We start from the raw sequence: 24489 nt of genomic DNA, 5'->3' as shown, positions 1-24489 counted from the left end.
ACAGGAGTTCAATGCTATCACTTTTAATATTCTATCATTAGTCACCTCGCTTCTGTGAGGGTGTGGTACCGTCTCCAAGCCAGTGACACAATTCATAAAGCTTTTCCAGCCTTAAGAATTAAATAAAACTTTCTTTGGCCCGTGAATCGTGACTTGATAGACCCAGATTTAATAGCTTTTGACGAGACTAGTTGCCGTCGTAACTACTTTAATAGAATAGAACGTTCTAGACTCAGTTTTAGAACGTAAAATTGTTATTACTAGAGTATGGACAAAATTACTTACAATTTAATTACTCTTTTAAAATTCCGTCCCAGCAAAACGTCGTGAAGACACGATACATAGGGATAAGATATTACGCACATCTATAATTACTCTGGCGATATTTATTAATAGTGGTATTATAAATATAATTTATATAAAATATACGTACGGTCCACCGTACGTATATTTTATATAAATTATACCGATCAATCTTCAATATATATTTCACTGTTGCTTAGCGCTCACACGTATAGAAGTTTGCGTAAATTGCCTGTATATAAATGTCCTATAACTCGTAACTTCACGGATAAATTTCGTACAAAATTAGGATTCGATACGTTTTACAAAGTCCTCTACGAAAGTTCGTAAAAAAATTTGCAAATTCTTGTTGATACGTTTAAAAGTTGTCTCGACAACTTTTACATCAACCTTTCAGCATCCTGAGCATGATACAAGTTAGACTGAGGAACGTCATTGAGCCCTATCAAATTTCAAAATCTACAACAATTACAAGCAGCAAACTTTTACTGATCTTCAGAAAAGTAAAAGCTAAATTGTATACAGACTTGTTTGAATTAACTCATTACTCTTTCAAGCAAAAGCTGAAAAATTGTATGCAGATAGATTAAACATAAGTTACATAAGCTCTTTTTGTGTTACTTTACAAACTGGGCCACGGGCTGAATAATGACATAATTGTTGCATCAAATTAATAATAGCGTAATAGCATCTCATACCACGTCCTATCCTACTACATGTTATAATTATGAGAAAGTTTGTGAGGATGGATGTATGTTTGTTACTCTTTCACGCAAATACTAATGAACCGATTACAATGAAATTTAGCACACATATAGAGGGTAACTTGGTTTAACACAAAGTATAGGTTTTATCCCGGAAATCCCGCGGGAACAGGAACTATGCGGGAATATCTTTGAAAACGATGGCGAACCGCGGGCGGAAAGCTAGTCTGTTATAAATGCACGCTTTGATTATTTACTCAAGATTAGGTGAATACAACGCTATCTAACTAATCCCCGATAACTCATAGAATTTAGATCTCATACAATACTGACATTATTATAAAACGTGTACAGACTACAGAATTACTTTAAAACATCGATGACAAGCAAGCCTTCGCTACAAAATTAGCATTTTATTACACCATCTGCGCATTTCTATGGTGTATTCATTACTGGTTAAAAACTTGTACCGTCTAAGTTCTCCAGTAAAGGTCTAAACTTCACTACGTAAGCCTTTTAGGTATTTGTAAATGAACTGTTTTTGAAGCTTTTGATGCTCTTTACAATATGTTTACTTACTGAAAAAAAAAATGACGCATTTTGCTTTACATTTCTAACGTATCTTTGATCCATAAATATTTTTTCAATCCTATATGATATATCACACGTGTGTTTTCGCACATAAGAAACAGAAAAAAATACCTTTTTTTATTTAAAATATGTACATTAAAATTTAAAATAAACAAACTCAGTTGACTTTATACAGAAAAAAAAAACGGAAAGGTAAGTTTATCTAGGTTATTCTAATGCATGATATTCTAGGTGAATGCGTGAATACATTTTTATATTTTAACTTGCAACATGCTTGCTGCATAATATATTGCCAAGTTTAACTAGTTTAACGCATGTCGTATGAAATATGATTCTTTGCCTAATTTAATGAATTTGTATTATATTGCTTTTCATTTTGTTTACAACTGCAACATTGGTACGAAATAAGTACGAAATAATATGTCGCGATCTTGATGTGCCCTTGTTTGTTCCAAGCAAATGATTCCGATCATGCCAATTGTCAAATTTAAGGCAATTACATGGTTCAACGACCTTAATGATTCTGTCACTATATTTGAATTTGTTTTTTTAACCACCCTCTATAATATACATCATTGTTGAAGTAAAAGTGACCAAAGATTATGGAATTGTAAAATGTATCGTATGTGTTAGTGGTTTCTACCTAATTTATGTTTTCTCTGAGAGGCAGTAACATATTACATTTATGAATAGTAAATATTATTGTGTACTATGTATGTTGTAAATGTAATGTAGGAAGACTCATCTTTCAACATTAACCGTTATAAGCAAAGTCTCTACTACATGACCCATTCTGGAGACCTTAAGATGACTAAGCAAGTAATTATAAGTTCTAGAGTGGGGAACAGTTAAGAAAACACCGATTTAGAAATTAATTTTATTCAAAACGGACTCTACTATATTCTGGAGACCTGATGATGGCTAGGGTGGAGAACATCTCACCTACATAGATATAAAAGATGGAGTACATTATTTGACGTAATTCTATAGAACGGCCTCTACCATGTCATGGTGTATCGAATGGTAATGGTGACCAGGCAAATGTATTTAGCGTTCTCTGTATATCTCTTTATACCTAGTAGGAATATATGCATGCAACCTACACACACCGAAAAAAATAAGGGAACGGACAAGAAATCACGTTTTTTTCGACTTGTTATGTATTTTGTAGTTAGTTCGGGGTTAATTTTTTTAAATCCCTTACGTCTTTGAAATGACGACGAGAAAAAAAATGTGTTTCGATTTTTAAACATTAAAATATTATACCCCTTTAAGAGTTTGGTGCCTATTTATCGACTATATAGCAGCTTAAAATCAAAAAATATTATAACGTGTTTTAAACTGAGTTTATTTTTTTCTACTGTTTATCTTTGAACACATTACAAAATGAGCGATTTTCCTGCGACTGAAGTTACCAGAGCCTATCACTATGACTGATATGGGTCATACCTTCCGTTCAAAGAATACAGTGTTAGTTGTGTCGATATCTATGGTCTATTACAATGTTCAACGCTATAGTTAAACAGTCTTACATATTATGTTGGCGCGGGCAAGGAAGAAATTGGGCAACTTGGAATTGGTTTTATAAGGGTGCAAACTTGGATAATTTATTTTGTTGTGGCTTTGGAAAAAATGCATGTGACGTGTGTAGGTCAGTACCACCATGTCATGGCAACAGGAAAATTATAGTACAGTTGAAGATTAAAGGTATTCGAGAAGGAAATAAAACCTACCCAGTACGAGTTAGACTCGCGCACTGAGGGCTCCGATCAAATCTATTTTTTATGATGCTGTAACTTTAAATTTATGTTTTTATTTTATTTATTATTTTTTTTTATGGCGATTTTCGTACACTTAATGATCTAAGTACATGGCTACTGGACGATGATTACCTGTGCAAAAATTAGCCTGGTACAAATGGTTGATTTTTTTTTAATCAACGCATTCACGTCGGTATTGTGGGCTGTAAATTACACCGGAAAAGTATGGCATGACACTACCGCCTACTTCTTTTTTATGGGCTATCGGTAAATCCTAAAATTTTTGTGTTACAAATCGTTTGCCTTCCGTAATTTATCTGACGAGTTCGACTAACGCCCACGCGACTAGTCTGCCGGTACCACTGTTCTGACCATGATTTTTCTTTTTGTCATTGCGTACTAAGACCACTGTAGAACCGCCATCCTGTTACAAATGACCCAAAATTTTGTCAGTATCTCCCTGCTTTGGATTGTTTTGGACCCTTAAAATATACGATAGAACAGCAATTAATCTTTTTTTTTAAATATTCAAGACACAGGGAAAGTCTGGTTACTGTTTTATAGGTATATGTGTTTTCTGATAATATTTTACTGTCAAAAATTATCAACACTGGATATTATTCAATGACGCCTTTCAAAAACAAAACTAATTTACAAACAGATTTTTATATCTTTACATACCTATTTTTAACTTTCATTTCATGAACTGCTCATGTAAATACCTATTACAATCTGGTTTAATTTAACAAAACATTCAATTCGGTGAATTTTAGCGTTATTTTGCAAAAAAAACCGCACGTTCAGTCCCCCGTCCGAGTCGAACTGACACCGTCAAATTTCGTCGAAAATATGCAATAGAGGTGAGGTTTTATGTGGGTTTTATTATAAATTCGAGTTTTTTCTTGATAATTTAACGATAATATTGTAAATTGAAAAAACAATCAATACAAATTGTTACAAATATCATAACATATTCTTTGGTATAAATTTCATGTATAAATATGTAGCCGTTTTCCTAACAAAATGCGTTTTATGTTCAAAAAGGGGTTGATTTGTATGTATTTTTTTATGTTTAGGCTGTTCTAAACTGAAAAGTAAACAATACACTTTGTTAATTATATCCTTGAGTATCACATATATTTTTTTTAAGACAATCGTACCAACAGTTTCCTCAACAAAATTCAATATGTATGAGGTGTTTTTCGGTTTTGACCATAGTAATCCCCTTAAACGTTCAATCGCTAATTTGCAAATTATTGACAAATTATCACAATGACAGGAAGAACTTACTATCAAATTAAATGACACATTGAAAAAAAATACAATGTTTTTCCCAAGTTTTTCCTTCTTATAAAAAAGAAGAGCGTTATTAATTATAAAAATAAACAAAACTCAGTGAACGTCAAAACAGGTATCATTTCCCAAGTCCGCGAGCGAATGCGTCACACAGCACATAACGTAAACAAAATACTACCTATATACTCCCGACCTTAGAGTATATGTATATTACAGATAGAAATACTCTAAGCTCCCGACTCATCAAAACAAAACTAATAACTAGCCATTATAGCGAACGTTTCTTCCATTTTATTAAACGATATTAAACGAGCTAGACAAAATATCGCCGCTTCTCACGTGACTTGTGTATAAATTAGCGATGACGTCATAAGTGCGAAGAAATATAGCGACCACTTTCTTGGTGTATTAATAAATTTGGCAAATTTGCTGCGTGTCTGTTCGCCTTTTTATATGTAACGGCCGGATCGAAAGTATTATAGTTTTCTACAATATTCATTTATTTTAGTAACGCGTTAATTTCCTACATTAGGCATTGAAAATAGTTAATAGTCTCAATGAAATAAAAATAATTATAGAATATGAAAAAACATAATGTGAGGGAAATAGCCATTATAATACCTGGTTATTTAGAAAAACAAGCAGTTACAGTGCGACACAAAAGAGATGAAAATAAATGAGGGCGCCACCGTCGCTCATATAGCAACACTGATACTGCGACGCAAGCGATCTTGATACTATAGAATAAAAATCTATATAATATAATCTAAAATAAATACCGCGATTTAAACCGTTATAATTGTTTCATTGTAGCAATAGTGTAAATTTAAGACAAAAATACATTAGTATTTTAATTGACCTACCTAGGTCAAATTTTACTTAAATGTATTTGGAATTAGTTATTTTATAAAAATCGGTCAAGTGTTTAGACTGCAGAGGCGCACATAGAATCAAACATACAAACAAACAAGCATACATGCAGCTCAAACACATTACCCTCTTTCTGGGTCCGTTGGGTAGAAAAAAAACAAGGCGATTTGAAAACTACATATTTTTTTTTTTTTTAGATAAATTTTGTACATTAATATAATTCATCAAAATCTAAATATTCTACTCCTTCAAAGGACTGATCATCACTCTGTTTCGAAGTACTGGCAAGAGGGTACGGGGCATCTTCAGTATCATCATTTGGTTCTTCAGCACTATAACAGCTATCTGAGTCATCTTCACTGCTCTCATCACCAACGTGAATAATAAATTTCTCTATGTCTTCGTACTGTGCTTTCAGAAACCCCTATAACAAACGAATTAAGATGAATAAAATCAAATAGTACATTTAACATATTTTTATAGTAGCTTAAAACTAAAACTTCCTTTATTTTATTAATTTTTTTTTAATGTAGGAGGCCAGCGTCCCTGCGCTACTCTAGTAAGTAGTTAGTAAGCTAAATCTAAAATATGATTTTTTTTCTTATGGTTTGATTGATTAATAGATAGCTGTATGAAAACAGTTATCACTATACTATGTAGTAAAATCTAAACTAGGTACTTTATTTGAGGCTGGTTGGATTGGATATAACTTCTTGACTCAAATTGTGCTGGTCGCACTATAAAAACTAGTTTTTGTTTACATACAAATAACCTCAAATTAAATTGCGAAAACGTAATAATCGCCATACATACATACATTAAACACTCGTCACTAATGGAATATTCTATTTTACGTAGTACTGAGCAAAAATAAAAGGAATCTCACCGGTATAATCTGCTGTACGTTTGTAAACGTTTTCCAAATCAGTCAATAACTTTCCAGCTTGAAATTCGGACAAACACCGAATAAAAACTTTATACACGACATCACGGACACCGCTACGTTTAACCTTTTTCATGATTTCTCCTTTTTTATTTAAATTTCTTGTTCTAAATAACAATTTTATCTCAATAATTCTCCATTTCACGAAAAAAACAACAAATTTTTATTCAACTTGACAGCTACATTGGCAATTCAGGGTTGCCAGGTAATGAAAAACGAATTAGTTCCAATATAATTAATTTCATCTCTTTTATGTCGTACTATATATAAACAACTACCTTCATCTTTTCCTTTATTATTTCTACATGACGAACCCTTTTGACCCTTCAGTTGAACATTCTTGAGACTAATATATTTGTCACGCCATTCCAGCACTTTACTTAAGAAAACGTGGAATGCAGAAATAAAGCTAAGTAGAATATTTGCTTAAATTTTACTTTCTTGTCCAAACGTAAGAATTGCGTTTGATATGACTTAAAACAGATCTTGAGAGATGGACAACGGCTACATTTTTTTTAGAATCTAACATAGATCCTGAAATAAAGAATCGTTTTATGTATTGGATCGGTTACCACACAATAATTTGAAGTGGACACAAGCAAAGTCGACTAGATAAGTAGTACATAAAATAAACATGCTATAAAGAAGACGGTTAAAAAAATAATAACCCCGGCATGCGCAACCGCACGATGCTCAGTACAAACTAGTTTATTTATTTATAGATCCTGCCAGTTAAAACAACGACCTAATTAACTGATAAATACATAATGAATCTATAGCGCTGATCGATTTTTATTTGACAGGTGTTCATAGATCAACGTCGGATAATATGGAAAACTTTTTCAACTGTCTATCGACGTAAGAAATATTTGCTATTACATAGGTATAGGTTTACTTTGTGACGGTATATTTCTAATAAAGTTAATATTTTTACCAATTTTTTGTGTACACAAAAAAATATTAAGCACTCCAAGTTCAAGGATAGATAAAAATCCGGTTAACATCAGATATAGATAAACATCATACTGTAGCTTCAAATTTAACATCATATATAATCACAAACGAGAATCCTTGTTAGCAGGTTTGTACTTACAAATATGCTTGTACTCAAGATGTTGATCAGGTCTGAAGAAGATTGGCATAAATAGAACAATATTTTTAAAACATCAGATAATTTTTATCCCAGCATGGCGCAGACAGTGTAGCGATCAACTGCGAGACTGAAATAAGAACGATTCGATAAGAATAATCCGATAGACTTTTAGACGACCTTCACCGCTGTTATACAATCCATAGTTTATTTATTCCCTCATCGAAAACTGTACAAACAAAACACTTCAAAATACGCATACTGAACCGCTTCATAAGCAACATGAATAAATTTCTATTCAGAATATAGGCTTTCAATTTCAAAGCCAAAAATGGCGCACCTCAAATATAAAAAGTGGGTCAAATGATACGTCACCTTTCTAGCTATGGAAGATGTTAACTTGGCGACGTAGCCATTGACGTATTCTTTAGAGCGGGGGCACACGACGCGTTGCGGCGGCGGTGCGGCGCCGGAGCGGTGTCGCTGCGTCGTCTTACATAGAAATATCTGTGGCATGTCACACGATGCGCTCCGGCGCCGCACCGGACTTGTAACCACCAAGACGAGGCGGGGAGGGGTGAATGCGGTGCGACGTCGGAGTGGCACCGCTCAGTTGTTTTGCGTCACAAGGAAAGACACGCTGTGCAACGCTGCTACGACGCCGCTGCGATATAAAAACGTTACGGCGCCGCACCGCTCGTGTGCCCACTGACACGGTGAAATCTTTGCGGTGCGGCGCCGCAACGCATCGTGTGCCCGCGCCCTTACTCCGCACTTGTTCAAACGAAGTGATGTCAATTATGGCACATGCGATATGCAATGTTGTTCCGAATATGTAATGCAAATCTTTGTTCCTCGTTGGTCGAGCGGTCGATAACAGAAACAGCGCATCGGGCCTTGGATTCTATCCCTGAACCGAATATGTACATAAATCATGTTATAAAACTTTGCGGCTTGGGGATTCAAATCAAGATGGTAGCAAATAATTTGCTTATATGCGGATACGTTTTAACAGAAGATGGTAATTTGAAAGGGAAACTGTTCGATCTCCAATTTTACAAAGCAAGAAGGTGGATAAATTTATAATTAAATTCATATTTGGCCAAAGAGTATCAGGAAACTATATACACAATTAGTATCTATATCACATTAAAACAGACAGATATGTCTCAAACGGAAATGTGTATCTATGACGCATGTAACCTACGTAATGAACCAAAAACTGAAGTCATAATAAGGATAATGTAAATTCATCCTTAAGTACGCATAAATAACTGCAATTTATATGTAAACCTAATGTATATGAATTACCATCTAGCGAAACTATACTCTCGATGATCATATTTGTTCCGGCTTTCTATATTGGTATCGAAAATAATATTTTATTACACTACTAATGTAGTTAATGTTCGGAGTAATGATTCATATGTATTTGTTTTTCATCCACTAATCACAAGATGCACCTTACACTTATTTGATAATCCTATAAAATATCTTTCATATTCTTTTTTTTTTTTCTGAGCCTTTATCGATTTAAGATTCTCAGCTTGGAAATAGAAATCGGCCTTTGCCGAATTGGCCTTTAATCGAAAAATAGGGCTGAAATATAGTTCAAGGAAGAAGTTCAGCCAGAAACCGTATTACACGAGAGAATAGTAAAGTTCAAAATTTATTATGTAGGTCAAGGTTTTCTTTTATTATTCGAATAAAGAATTAAAAAATAGAAGTCAGGAACGTATTGACGGAATAAACTTGACATTTAAGTGCCTACAGTATCTGGGTTTAAAAAATCGTTAACCCAAATTTTCTTTATAATTACCAGACCTGTCTTCAATAAAAGAGGGATTGACGTTAAATGCAGGGCAATTAAAACTGTAAGTCTCAAAGTAAACAAATGCAAACACCACAAAATCCATAAGCCCCAGCCAACTCACTTCGAGCAGAGAATTACCACAGATAAAAACGTCATTTGTTATCTAGCAGCGATTAGATAATGAATCTCATCCAGTGTAGCAAGACGAATGGCCAAATTTTGGCATCTTTACGGTGCGCTTGTTCTGAACAAGACTGCATAATTTAAACTTTGCGCCAAAACGTAGGTCGAGACTGTCATATCCGTTAGACAATTTAAAACGATTAACAGATGCAGAGTTCAAGCGAGATGGTAAACAACGTTTGAACGTCTTTACTCACACAAATTATACTTTGTATAGTGTAATTGTAATTATAGATAAGGAAATGTCTAACGAATCTGCGTCACGTAGTTCAGGAGTCAAGGTCACCGCTTTTGTATGTTTTTCAAAACTTAATGATAATGGTTTTCATTTAACTAGATCCTTTTCTGAGCTATATTCTAACTGCATTGTCCTCATGTATCTATGGTTCACTGGACAATCGCCCAGGGTCACTCTTGCTTATTCGCAGTTAAACAACATTACTTCTATTTTAAACTAACAAGATTAATAAGTATTACTGGTACGCAAAATTTTCTTTTGAGCAAAATATTGATGAAAGTTTTTGAACATTTAGTTATTTTAATCAGTCATAATAACAATAAAACAATTTGGTACTTCCGAATAATACGATCTATCCTTTGGTAGGGGATTCAAACTACGCAAATCACTAAGGAATCTGGCAAGTTGCAACCCTTAAATTAATTAAGCTCTGAGTTATACGTTTGCGTCGCCAAATTAATCGAAGTCGACTCAAAGAATTCTAGCTTCTGTTTCTGAAGGTCTTATAACAAACCAGCAAATTTTTAGACTTCTCGTCCTATTGCCAAGATATCGCTTACTTCTCCTGGGTGGGTGTTTGTGAAACCTTACTTCTAGCCAAGGAAATTTTATAATCCACTTATTCATCTTCAATCCCTATCACCTTTCGCAATAACAAGGATGTCGCTAGACGCACTTCATAAGAACCATGTTATGTAACTGGCATAAAAATGTTCCTTTCCACTAAGCTAAGGAAATATAAAACTGAAATTCTGCATGTGTCTCACGCAAGAACTATTTAACGAGTAAAGCTGAAATTTATGTAAATTTGTTATACATGCGGATAGAATTAACCTAAATGCGAAGCGATCAAAGCCAGGAGCTAAACTAAAAATGGAAAAAGTTGGTAAATTGGAAAAATTTCGATTTATTATTCTGCCTAGAAATATAGATATTTTTACATTATATTTTCACTTCAGCACGATCTGTACATAAATACATGATAGTGTTACAAACATAAATATACACATTCATGACTACAGATAATAATTAACCACACAGATAACAAATGTGACTAATGATCTCTGAGACGGAACCAACGCTGGAATGTAAGCCATTTGTAAGTATTTCTTTTAAAAACTACAATAGAAGTGACTTATGTTTTTACTATTTATATTTATTAATATTTTTGGCATAATGGTGATGATGATATTATCATCAAAATTAAACAAAGTAATGAACCAGTGTAATGACATTCAAAATAGATCATAGATCCTTCCTTGAAAGAAATAACATTTGTAGTAGATAATTACTACAACTATTATCCGTATAAAAATAATAATAATCCGATTTATTTTAATCACATTATGGTTTCACCGTATGACGCATTACCAGATTAACAAGAAATGTAACATAGTAATGTACTTCATGACCGACCTTGCCACTTAGGGCATAAATAGAAAACCCCATGGTTTATTAATGGTCCGGGAGCCAGCAGCAGATTTTATGACCAAGTTCCTCTCAAGCGGTAATTAGTAAAATGCATCAAAGTATAGTATTATGAAGCCTCGTGAACGTCAGCTGGAGCTCGGTTGGGGGGAAGAGCGGTTGTAGCCTCCCGTATCAGCTGACGGTTTTTCCACCAAGATACAGCCAGCTGACATATATATTTATCCACAGTTACATATAAGCTATCATCAGGTAAATTTTTGTTTGAGAGGAAATAACGGAAAATAATTTTTTCTTTAAATTTAACTTTCATGTTCGAGACACCAGCTGACGTATAATACACCATGTTGTAACCAGCTGACTATTTTTTTTCGTTGAGATATTGGGTTAGCTACAATTTGACAAATTTTTAGCTGAGAGGAAATGAATGAATGAATGTATTTTTTTTCCTATGTGCGTGGGAGGCTACAACCGCTCACCCCCCAACCGAGCGCCAGCTGACGTTCACGAGGCTTTATAATACTATACTCTCATGCGTCTGACGAATTATCTCTTGAGAGGAAATAGTTAACCAAATTTGCACCTGGCTCCCTGACCATAATGATTCCCATTGATATCTAGATGATATCGTATACAATATTGCCTGGGCCTTTAGACAAACGTACGTAACGCCATGGAATAGAAACTGCTAACGCTAATTATTGACATTAGCTCATGACATTTTGGTAATGGTTCGGTCACACTACCAAAGACGACGACGACCACGACCAAAATTCCAATCTTGCCGAAATTTGTTCAAAATCAATATTAAAATCTCCCGTCATTCTAGTACTCGGAAATAAAAAATTTCGAGGTCAATTGATAAAAAAAAAATAGGTTTTCTGCGATTTTTGCCGAGATGGTAAGTTAATCATACAATCACCAGAACCAAAATTGTAGATCATCTAATTATCTATAAAAAAGGTCTGATACATTTTTTTCTAGGAGCCACCGATTTTATGAAAAACCTGTTTGTTTATCCCTTGATCTCAAAAATTTTTTTTCCAAACACCAATACGACAGGAAATTCTTAAATTTCATTTTTAATTGTGTTTTGCACAATTTTATTTAATTGCGACTGGATGAAAATTTTTTTCGTGGTCGTCTTTGTCGTTGGTAGGGTGACCGAATCCTTAGGCAAAACATAGCCTTTATGTCAATTTCTATCGATAGCGTATTCTATTCCTTGGCGTTTTGACGTTCGTCTCAGCCTGCTGGTGTATTTTCTATTTCTTTGTCATCAGTGATCACTGAATCAACAAACAATTCTAAATCTTAACAAAGAAATGTATTTGCTATTAATATGCATGTATAGTTATCAACACTTTTTGATATGTATATCTATTCCAGGTAACCTTGAACCCAGCTGAATCAATAATGACGAGATTACTACAGAGAGACGATAACTTACAAGGAGTTTGGTTAAGTACCTTTATTCTGGACAAATAAATTGGACAGAATTTCTGGCGTCTTCTAGTATTGAAAGAATTATGTAACACCACGAATAGATAAGAAAATTAAAGAAGTACGTTTTAAACATTAAAATATTTGTTTTATTTCACCAAGAATTACTTTCTAGAACTCGACACTAAGACAAAGTCATTAAATGCTCGGAATATAGAAACTTTAATTATATATATAAAACGTGAGAACACAATATAAAACAACAAACAATGACAGATTATTATCTTAGTTAGCGTCTGATTAGCGTTGTGTGTCTCAGTATCTAATATTTATATAAATAGAAATTAACGATTAAGGAAATAGTTTCTGTATCTTAATATGGATGATGAGATTTTCGAAAGAAGTTGGTTTTTGAAGACTTTTTCTTCCTTTAGATCGTAGTCCGTACCCACGGGACAATTTTAAGTAGCAGAGATTAATGTATAACCCGAATGTATTTATCTAATTATTGGTAGTAGTAGGTATAATAACTAGTAAACATTTAAAAATAACAACTACCTAATTACATAATTCATACACTTAAAAAAAACATGGCAATACTTATAGAAAGTCCTCATAAGTCATAACATAACTAAAAACGACAAATTACATACTCGAAAAACGTTCGTCCTAATTTGACGAACCTAAATAATTCACCTTCACGCTACACAAGTCAATAATTGGCCCACAAAAACCGATAATACGAAATATAGCATTGAAATATAATCGTCTTTAGCTCCTTCACATGTATGGAAAGTTTACACTCTAGCAACATAATTCTTAATCTTTAATGACTCCAATATATTCAGCTCGCTAAACAGGCTCGAGTCTTCATCGATTTTTTACACGAATAAATCCGTTGAGGTTTCCAACGTTCAGTTTCTTTCAGTAACTTTTGAAATTAAAGGCTTTAGCGGGATTCCGAACGAAAGTTCATTAATTTTTTCCTTTGTTTAAAATGAACTTGATAAGGTTTCTAATTAGGTTTTGTTTAAAATACGCTGAAATTTTATTACTTAATATTTTATAACGTTAATAATTGATATTGATAAATTGGTAATAATGAAAATTCACTTCGTCATGTAACCTTGGAAAACGGAAGTTATACAACTTCATTTAAAACCTTTTGCCACACTAAAGAAATATTAATAAGAAGGTAGTTGTATATTGTAGCGCTTTATGCAAAGTAATGCAGACAGCTTCATCCGTTTCGTGTAATTTCATCAAATCCACTTCCACCCTAAAGGTCAAAAGTGCAAGTAGCGGTAAAACATATCGACTTACAATTTTGCTGTGTTCATGTAAGATAATGAGTAAAATTGTTTGTGAGACTGCCTAAAACAGAATGTTAATATAAATTTTCTGAAACTGGCCTGTCTGGAATTAATATAGAAAAATCTTTCGGAAGAATTCTTTATTACGTTGAGTTGGCCTTAGGTATATATCTTGGACATAAATCTCATAGCTCCACCTGTTAGATAAGAATTTATTTCAGCTTTCATTATATATTCCACACAAATAACACGTAATGCAGTGGAAATTGCGGTACGGTGCATTCGCTAAGCTCTAAACTTGGCTGGGGCGAAGATTCTCAAACACTTGGCTAACACGCAATACCATCACAACATGTTTTATACCATCGTTAACTGCTTATGTGTACCAGCTGGGTAACGCGGTTTCTTTCGCGGACATAAGCCAGTAATTCTATAGCTTGTGTCCTGCTACTATCACAATACATATTATGTACTGTTAAGTTTTATCAAATCCATGTGGTATAGTTTTTATAGTTACCCATTATTGTATGACGAAATTATTTAAAGAAAAACTTCAAAATATCGAACCGAACATTCATACTTACGCAATTATGTAATTTAGTACAGAAGGATGGATTATCTACATTAACTGGCCTATACTTTATTAACAAAACAATAAATCACACTGTATCGAACCAACAAACAATCCCGCTAACAGGGAAAACTGCGAGGATATACTGATAGCATAATCAGTAACAACAATTATGAATTAACACAACTAGCCTTGTAAAAGTCAATATTTGCTCGCTAGTGCACCAAGGTCGTATCTGTAAGTTCGGGGTGCATGCGTGCAGCGTGATGCTTATCGACCGTGAAAACTTGAACACTACGACCTGCGTCCGAAGTAAAGAACTTTCAGCTACCATTTTAGTAAAGAAAATCAACATTATGTAACGTTGTATAAATGTTAGGCCTCTATCCTTAATTAGTCATGATACCACTATCGTATTGGGAAACTGTAATGAGTGTGTGTTTTTGAATAAATAAATAAATGATTACACATTGTTTTTAAATCAGAAAGTATTAAGATTCTTTTTTATTTAGGTTACTTTCTGTTCTTATAACTTCCTAAGTATAGAAAGATGGCAAAGTGAAGACTAGTAGATGATTCAGTAAACCGAAACCATTTAACAATATAGGTCAGGTAGTGATTTTTTACGGTTAGACGGCCAGACGGATCACTTGAACAAATGAAACAAGCATCTGCCGTACCTTTGTACTGTCTATTCTATGAGTTAGAGTATATACCGATATATACTGATGTCTACATTCCGCTTGCGGTTGTAATAATAACTGTTGACGATAACTTCAATCAACATTATTCAAACAAGGATACATCATACGAGGCTACTTGTCAAATGTATTATTGTTTATTAGCTACCATTACATTTAATTCAGAAACAAACACAGATTGGAAAGGTTGTGAAACGTAAACAGAAACAAAAGCGTTTGATCTTCGGTTGCTTAGCGTAGAGTTAACCCCAATTCAATTCGTTATGATAATGGTGTTATCTACTGTTTCCACACAACGTATACTCATCGATTGAATAGCATAGCAACTTAGTACGATTACAAAACCAAGTATGTAAATCTTGTACGGATTATGCACACTAGGACAAATTAGTTTTGGAATCTTATCTATGTGATCATAACAGCAATTTGGACTATAACTAAATGCAAAAAAATGCCAGTTAAACATAGTACATTGTTTACTGAAAATTTTGACTTTCCTTATTATTCAATTGAACCAATATTCCTTATTCCTTAGTAAATACTCATCAAGACGACACAATCACCGTGATTGGTTCGCCAGTGGTCACTCGGCGCCGTCAATTGCTCAACTTGCCAACTGGGCCGGTTCACATTGACTCTGACTCGCATCACTCTAAATATTTCAGTTGTACGACTTCTGTGTACTACTATTCCTATATTCTTTTTATACCTTCCATTGAATTTGGCTTTCAAATCGCTGCAATTCAGGTCGCATATATTTTTATCAATCTTCACTGTTAGTTCGATTCGAATAAATTGTTTAAAGAGTTGTGATTCATAATTAATAACTCTTTTGCCTTCTTTTGACAGAAAAATTGTCAGTACTATTCGTTTTTTACCTGTTTGATGTTATATTTCAAGTGAGTGACTATCACCAAGAATAAAATAAGCATTTAACCGTACAATGTTTTGAATTAGTCACTGACACGAAAATTAAAACACATGACGTATCACGTAACAATTTCCGTATACAAATTTCAATACTCGCCATCCCTACCGTATACTTGACACCTATTGAAACAGTTAAATTAAAAAATTAGAACAGTAACCAACAGTTACTTATAAATAATGAAACCGTAACGAAATTCGCATGCGAGCCGAGACCTAGTTACGACATCAGCTGATTGTATCAGCACTTTACAGTAATTAATACCATATTATTTTTATTAACACAATCGAATCTATTTATGATATGTATGTATTAGTATTATCGTATTGAGGGAAAATTATCAATATTTATGAATAAATTTTTGTATAGTAAACACAAATATTGTCACCCAATAGTTCTTAGCTCTAATCTACGAGCTATCATTTTATCGATTATACTATCATAGAATGTATGAACAATTTCAATTACAGTGGCGCGAGTCTTGAATACCAATTCCATTGAGGAACGGACGAAAACGGTCGACATTGACATTTAGACGGGATTATAAGATGTTGGTGTATTGACTTGCGAATTAGATTCAATATAAACTTCCGAAGTATGTATGTTGTTTCTATATCAAAGAGGCTGTATCGATTTTGAGGGTGGAATGAAAGTAGGATAAAGTTAAAGATGTTATACATTGTATGAGTTAAGGGTAAGTATAAATTTGTTTGTCTTTGTACAATGAGCATTACACGCGTACAAAACAGCGGGCTATAAGCTAGTCAATCACAATTTTAACTCAAACTCCGCTACATAATGGAATTTTTACCGTCTCCGAGTTTTAAAAATGTTGTTAATACTTTCAAACTTAATGAATGCTGATGAAAGACTTAATTACTTTTGGGAACAAACAGAAATAACTTGCTAACGTCCTCGTACGTCCGATAACGAGCACACACACACATACCTACACCCACACAGGCTGGTTACTTCAACATACATTAGCAAATATTATGTATGCCATGCGTAATTAGAATTAATTAGATAATATTGTACATAACATGGTGCATAAACGCATTATTGGTTATTCGCATTACTGAATTCCTTGAAATATGTATTACTTGGGCATATTGGTCCGCTCTCGCTTTGCTTAAATTTTAGCACAAATTACGTATTATGTACGTACTACTCGACCACAAACTAAATTATTAAATAAATATTTATCCAACATTATAAACGCTTAGGCTCCTTATGACGGACGGATGGATGCATACTTCATATACTTTTACGCAATCAGATCTGTATGAAATTTAGCAGACACAGATTGGTATGGTCTCCTGACAGTCTTTCATGCAAAAATAGCTCATCAGATCTAGATGAAATTTTGCACAGACACAGATTAGTACAGTCTGCAATACCACATACTCACATAGACTATACCTATTCAATTATATTACCAGCAATCGAGTCGTGGGATGAAGACTGAAGTAAGTTAATCAAATTACCTTGCTATTCTTCTACTACAGCCAATATTAATGAAAAGCTACGTAGAAAATTTTCCATTAAACAATTTAATATTGCCGAAGCCATAAAGCACAAGGGCAGGTTCGCTAAAATTGCGGTACACGTGAGCTGCCAATGGCTTCTCCACCTTTCAGAGAAAGAGACAGAACATCAGGTATTAATGAGACTCTAAGCCTTTGCGTTCAATATAAATTACTACGCATTGGCGGGATCGGAAGTCATTAAGAAAAGCAATGCAGTAATGTATTCGGTTTATTAGAACATTTACATATTTAGATTTGGGCAGTTAAAAGAATGACACTTTAAACGTAAGGAATATAAATTAGTACAACGAACAGCTATGGAAATGGATAACGCATTAGTATCATACCATTGTGATCAGAATGCAATAATAATTACAACAGTAAGACCAACAAAACACACGTCATAAATTTCACATTAATACGGCTTGTGTAAAAAATATAGGTCATTTTGCCTATAAAAAATTTACGGGCACTTCCTATAGAAAGGTACAGAATCACATCAATTTGAAATCCAAGATTAACTGCATCTTATGAATGGCTTCCCCCGCTATATGCATCTCGCTTTATCCCATAAGTGTGACCGAGTAAGATGACATTTACAAAATGCGTAGTCTCGTGTGAAGGCGGAAAAAATTCACGTGCGTTGTTATTTATATATCGTGGAGACAACGAGGTTATCTTGACCCCAGTACATATTTAGATCCGTGGGGCTTCAACGTCTACGTCTCAAAGGATCTCTAGAATTATTATCTGAACTAAATATCACGTGTAGGTTTAGGAATAGGGATTAAATATCATATAATATGATGGATCGTTGAATTTACTTTGATAATTGTTACATAATGTTTGTCATTTTATCTTCAGCTGTTAGATAAGCTAATTTATCGGAGCAGTTGTTTAATACTAAAATTGTAAATACAAAATTATTAAAAATCACACCTGGTGAATCTTTATTTAATTGAAAATTAATGGCATTGTCTTTTTGTTGACAAATATTCACTAGAAGTAAAATGATCTATCACACTATTCGATAAAAGAAATTGTATAATTCACATAGTTATTTAATTTAGTCACAAATAAAAATGGCTTTATAAATTACAGCAATAGCAATAACAGAGTGCATATTGTTACAACATTCTCCGAAATGCTAAAATCAATTAAACGGCAAATCATAATCACATATAGTTTTCCTTCCTCAAAGCTATACGCATTATACAGAACCTAATAATTAAAGTGTTAAACATTTAGACCGTGGTCACGAGGTCACGACTACGAAACTACTAGGTCATTGTAGGGTTCAAAAATTGGATCAAATTATGATACTTATATCAGTTACATCAAACCCCAAAACATTTCTAAGGCTCTTTCAAAACTTTTATATTACGTTAGATAATAGATTCATAATCCATATTCATTAAAAGATGCTCGTTTGTTAATTATTGTATATATTTTATCCTACAAAATTGTATTTTAATGAAATTTCAAATTAGGCGCTTGTTAAATACGGCTGATGTAGAATATTTTATGTACCAGGGCACCTATTTGTTGTTTTGTATTTAAATAAATTAATAAATAAATTAAATAACTGGTTCCAATACGCAATTTTAAACCAAGGACTACCTATATTTGTATCGCACTACGCATATTATAGGATAAATATGTCTACAAGTAATTATTTATTCACGAAATCTTCTACAAGTGCGAATATATTAACATTTGAATAATTATGGGTATTTTCACCAAACCTGTTAATTACAAGTATGGATAAGTAATCAATGAACCGTAATATGGATTATTCCATTTAACACACATCGTATAATAGTATTAGTTTCATATAAAAGTATGGAAAAACTATTTATTACATTATACAAAACCAATGCGTCATATCACGTCTGGGCGAGCAATGAAAGCTACGTTATCCCTCTATAGTTTACTGTTCATTGCTGCAAATGTATTACATTATGATAGATGATAACAGAGAATAGAGATACAGATTATGAGCCAGCAATGTATACAATATTGTATTCTAGATAGTATATTCGGCAATCTAAAGACCTACACGACGATTACTTAAGCCGAGTCCTTGGGACTACCCACGCCTATTGCTATAATATTTATCTTGCTATAGAACACTTTCTATTTCTTATTTCGTTGAATATATTTTCTGGGTCAGATAATATTAGCATTTTTTTATTATCCTTTGAAGACCATTAATCCATACACTAATTACAATATTTGTCGACCAATCGAAATTTATCAATTCTCACTTTTTGATGTTGGTAATTTTAAATAACAAACATTAAAAAATAGCACAATCAGTAGATCTTGAAGCGCGTATTTACTGTAAATAATATAATATGAAGAAAACTTTTAAATTAGAGAAAATCTCAGACATCAAAGAGTTATTCGTCGGGGAGGCCGTGCGTCAAGATCCCACTCGAAGTGCTTAGAGAATTATTGTCTGAACATTTTCCGACGAAAAAATATATTTTCTGTAGGTAAGAACAGAATCTATGTGAGCGCTGTCAAATAATTCAATCACTAGCGAAATTCCTAGTAAACGCAAACTTAAAAACAACTCGTTTTTGCTAAAATGGATGTCTACATATTTTAAACTGTAATTAAATATTGTTGAGAAAATTTACGATATACAAACTATACCTTGTAGACATTTTAAATGCTATTTCCAGTATAATTAAGTAGTTTTACACTTGAGCAAAACATAAAGGGGCGCTTTCAGAGCAATCATACGTCAATTAAAGTACGCAATTCTAGATCTGCAGCGTAATTACTAATTACACAATAAAACATAATCCCGGTAAAAGAGAGCATATAATTCATACTAAAACGCACCCATTAATTTCGGGGACACATCACAATGGATGATAAGCGTTCGTGTCACGTAGATAAGCCTGACAGAGATCGATCAATGCACACATGAAACAATAGATCTGCCCTATTTCACGCATTTTAGGACGAGAAAAACTTCGGCCACTAATTGATGGTAAACGTTCGGTAAAGGAGAGGTTCTTCTGTGCTTTTGTATAGAATGATGAATGGAAGATAAAGGAAAAATAGGTCGAAACATCTCATAAACGATGGAGAAAGATGGCATTCACAATAATGTCAGATTAGGATACATTTTTAGCACAACTAAAGAACCTAATTTATCACGAATAAAACTAACAAACCTGATAAATAACTACTTTCTTGAACAGAGAGCATACAATAATGAGTTTCTTGTGAGATGTAAATGAGAAATGAAAGACAGAACAGAAAGGACGTAAATTTCCCTAATAGGATCATATTATAACTACCGACTGCTTCGTAGTTTAAGACGGAGATATCTCTAAGAAACTAGGTATTATTTACGATATTTTCCAAGAAAATTGTTTCTTCTAGGATACAAGGTCTTTTCTATCTTTAACTGAAACAAGAAGGTCTCAATACAATGGAGAAAAATTTGCATTTTCAATATATATAAACAAAGTTGCACTGGCACTGCGCTAAGCCAAAACTTACTGAGAGTCAACTGCCGTACCTGTCTTTGCAAAGTTGGAAACCTTCCAAATAGTCTACAAAAATATTTTGTACGTGACTCCATTACAATATCGACATTGTTACACTCTTTAATAGAAATGGGCGATCTAGTTCCTCCTTGAACTAAATACATATAATAATCCCAGAACATGTAATTAGTGCTGGACCTTGTAATTCCTGGAGCTTATATCTCAAGAACAAACATATAATTACACTTCTATGAATTCTTATTTCAGAAATAAATATCTGCTAGTTGGTAATCCGCGACCTACGCTAATAATATTTCGTTGCACGTTCGAACGAAAATTATTATTCTTACTCCGACTTGAGTTACACGTACTCTTAGCTATATTTCGGGCAAATATCGTAAAAATGCTTATAAAACTCCCGAATCTCACAAGATAAACATCAAACCCAACCTATAGACTTCTAAACATTATCTAACACGTATACCGAATTTCTCAGTAAAAGCGAAGTGAATACTTTTTTCTAGCTAACCCGATATCAGCCCAAAATAGCTTTTTTACTGCCACTAAAATCGCAATTCGAGTAACGACTGTAACACATTGGCGAGTAATTTATCAAGGTTCGGAATCCCCTACCGCGTCATACGAACTTGACGTGCTTTTGGCAGTTCATTCCACATACAAAAAGCCATACTCCGGTCCTATTGATTTTGGATGACGAAAATAGTTACTAGTCGCGAGGTGGGCTGTTCTAACAAAAATAATACTACTATAAATATGATTTAAGATCAACGCTAACCTCACGGAGGCTGAAATAATAATTGATCAGATTAGAGACTTGAAAGAGAATTTTTATTGATATTGATGGCGCTTGGAAATTTCCAAGACAAACTTAATCCTTACCAATGCTGATCTATCTTTAAAAGATAAGTATTTGTGATAACTATAATTACTACTAGCTTATACAAGGCCATTTATCAAAAGCAAAAAAACAATTATATGAACATTCTGTAGATTTCGATTATATTTTTTAGGATATGTCCCCTTATCACACCATCTTTGGGGCATTAGCTTAGTTACACTTCTGATTCATTTTAATTAATATAGATTATAATAATAAGTATTAGCGTCTATCGGAACCCTAACATTCCTTTTTCCCACAAATCATTCATTAATATTTCTATCTACGTGCGTAGATAGTGATACGTCGATGTCAAACCCACATCTCTAGGGGACATGAATTCAGCTGACTTGAGGTTTCCACTTTCCAGTACCAAGGTTCTATCTATAACTGCATTGCTAACAACATGCAAAGGTTACATTACGTAGGCGTACCCACCATAAAGTTCAAGCCTATTATCCCTGCCAGGAAAACCACTTTAATCTATCCTAATAATAGAAAACTAAGCTTGCATATAATGACTATATTGTCTTCAACAGTAGACATCCTATTTTGCATCAAATGAAATAATCTGAATATGTTTAGTTGGAGTTTTTAATAAAGTCACATTTTTATAAGAAACGATTCACACGACAAAGCCGCGGGCAAGCAAATAGCATATTATAATCTTCATAGAATGAACTCCAGTATAAAATAGAAAGTCCTTTCTATACAGTTAAACTTATAAAGATATCACAACGATGACGCAACCAAAGGTCATAGAGCCCTTAAGCCCTCGCTGTTATTATATTTTCATAAGAATGAAATTGAGAGCATCACCCTTGAGAAGGTTACGCCTGTTTACTATAAAATTTATAAGAGCTAATCATTCAAAGACTGTTTTGTAGCGAACTTGAGAGTTGAAACCGCAACGCTATCTATGATCGAAAATTCTAGAATATTTTAATTAATTTGAGGAAAAAGTATAGTTTCATATAAACGTCACCTTAGTAATCGACGAGTTTTTGTCTCTAGAAAAGTTTTAATTAAAATTTATCGCTTCGCCATGACACTGCAAAAACATATTGAAATAGTTCCAATAACAAACACTAATTGAAACTTACTACCTAAGCTTACTACATACTAAATTAGACAAACGATAATTTTCCTTAAAAATTGTTTTCGTATACGAAAGTAGGTCAATATGTTAATTTACTAATTTGATCTTTAAAGTAATTGAAATAGAATTATCATTCATTATATCAGTAAATGACTTATTGCCTCCGTTATCAAAGAAATAGGTACCTATTTATAAAATGGTCGTAAGCGCAATTTAAAAAAGATTACCATTATTATTATTTCTTTTTACATCACGATAATTGATATATCTATAAGTAATCCTATATCCAATATCTATATCAAAATATTTCGACTTCGATTTTTATCTATAAAAACATACACATCGATTCTACAAATCACAAATCGTAAACATATCATTTATACTACCTACAAATATCAAAATATTCTACAAAGATACGTTTAAAATTAAATTTCCCCGTAATCATGTGAAGTTTAGTGTGAAATCGTGAGAAAATACCTTTACAAACTATAAAATACCTCGACGTTTACTTTGATAAGCCCGAGACTTTATGCTATCTTTATATCAATCATGAAATGTATTTTAAAGTATACCTAGTGCGAGTTTCCTTAGATAATCATACAAAACAAGTATTTCAAAGTAGGTATGCCTAGCTTCATCCGATCTATTTTCTTATAAATAGTTATAAATCGTTAATTTGATCAATTGAATCGATTAAATTTTCCAGATATATAATTGCAACTTTATAGGAATGAAAGCGGGATCGCAGAAAAAAAATATTTCACAAAATACCTATTTTAAGCTTGCATGCAAACGTTTATCGTTAATCAGGAAGTAATATCCACACAGATTGATTTAATTACATATTGAAATTTACATCCAATATAAATATTTCGCAAACAAACAAACTCATAAAAAGCATTTTTATCAATACAGATAACATCAAACGTGAATATTTTTATCACTCTCAAAAAACGTGATTGCTTTATCTGAAAATGCTTTTATACATAAAAAGGAAATTAATAATTATTTTAATGAATTGCATGGTAATTGATGTTTAGATTATGAAGATAGTTTTATTTATTAGTAATTCATTTAAATATTCAGAGTGATTTATTAATTATTATATGTATAAATACTATAAACGTCATAAAAATTATTACAATACTTACATTACTTAATTTAATACGAATTGAAAGAACCAAACTAAATAAATTAATACTGAGTAAGAAAAAATATTAAATTTCTTAAAAAAAAAAAAACATTTAAAATATACGAAAAAAATTGATCAAGTAACGAG

At 33.0% G+C, this 24489-nt stretch overlaps 1 protein-coding gene across 3 annotated transcripts in view; it reads right to left on the bottom strand.

The window, feature by feature from the left end:
- Positions 1-24489, bottom strand: part of Ndf (Nucleosome-destabilizing factor) — a 58729-nt gene that overhangs the window by 15067 nt on the left and 19173 nt on the right. The gene's annotated exons all lie outside the window — the stretch shown is intronic.

The sequence above is a fragment of the Colias philodice genome, chromosome 26, assembly GCF_061535455.1.
Source record: "Colias philodice isolate Cphi_HAF_F1 chromosome 26, ilColPhil1 Martin Lab GWU primary, whole genome shotgun sequence".
Classification (NCBI taxonomy): Eukaryota; Metazoa; Arthropoda; class Insecta; order Lepidoptera; family Pieridae; genus Colias; species Colias philodice.
This window is presented reverse-complemented; position numbering and strand designations above follow the sequence as displayed.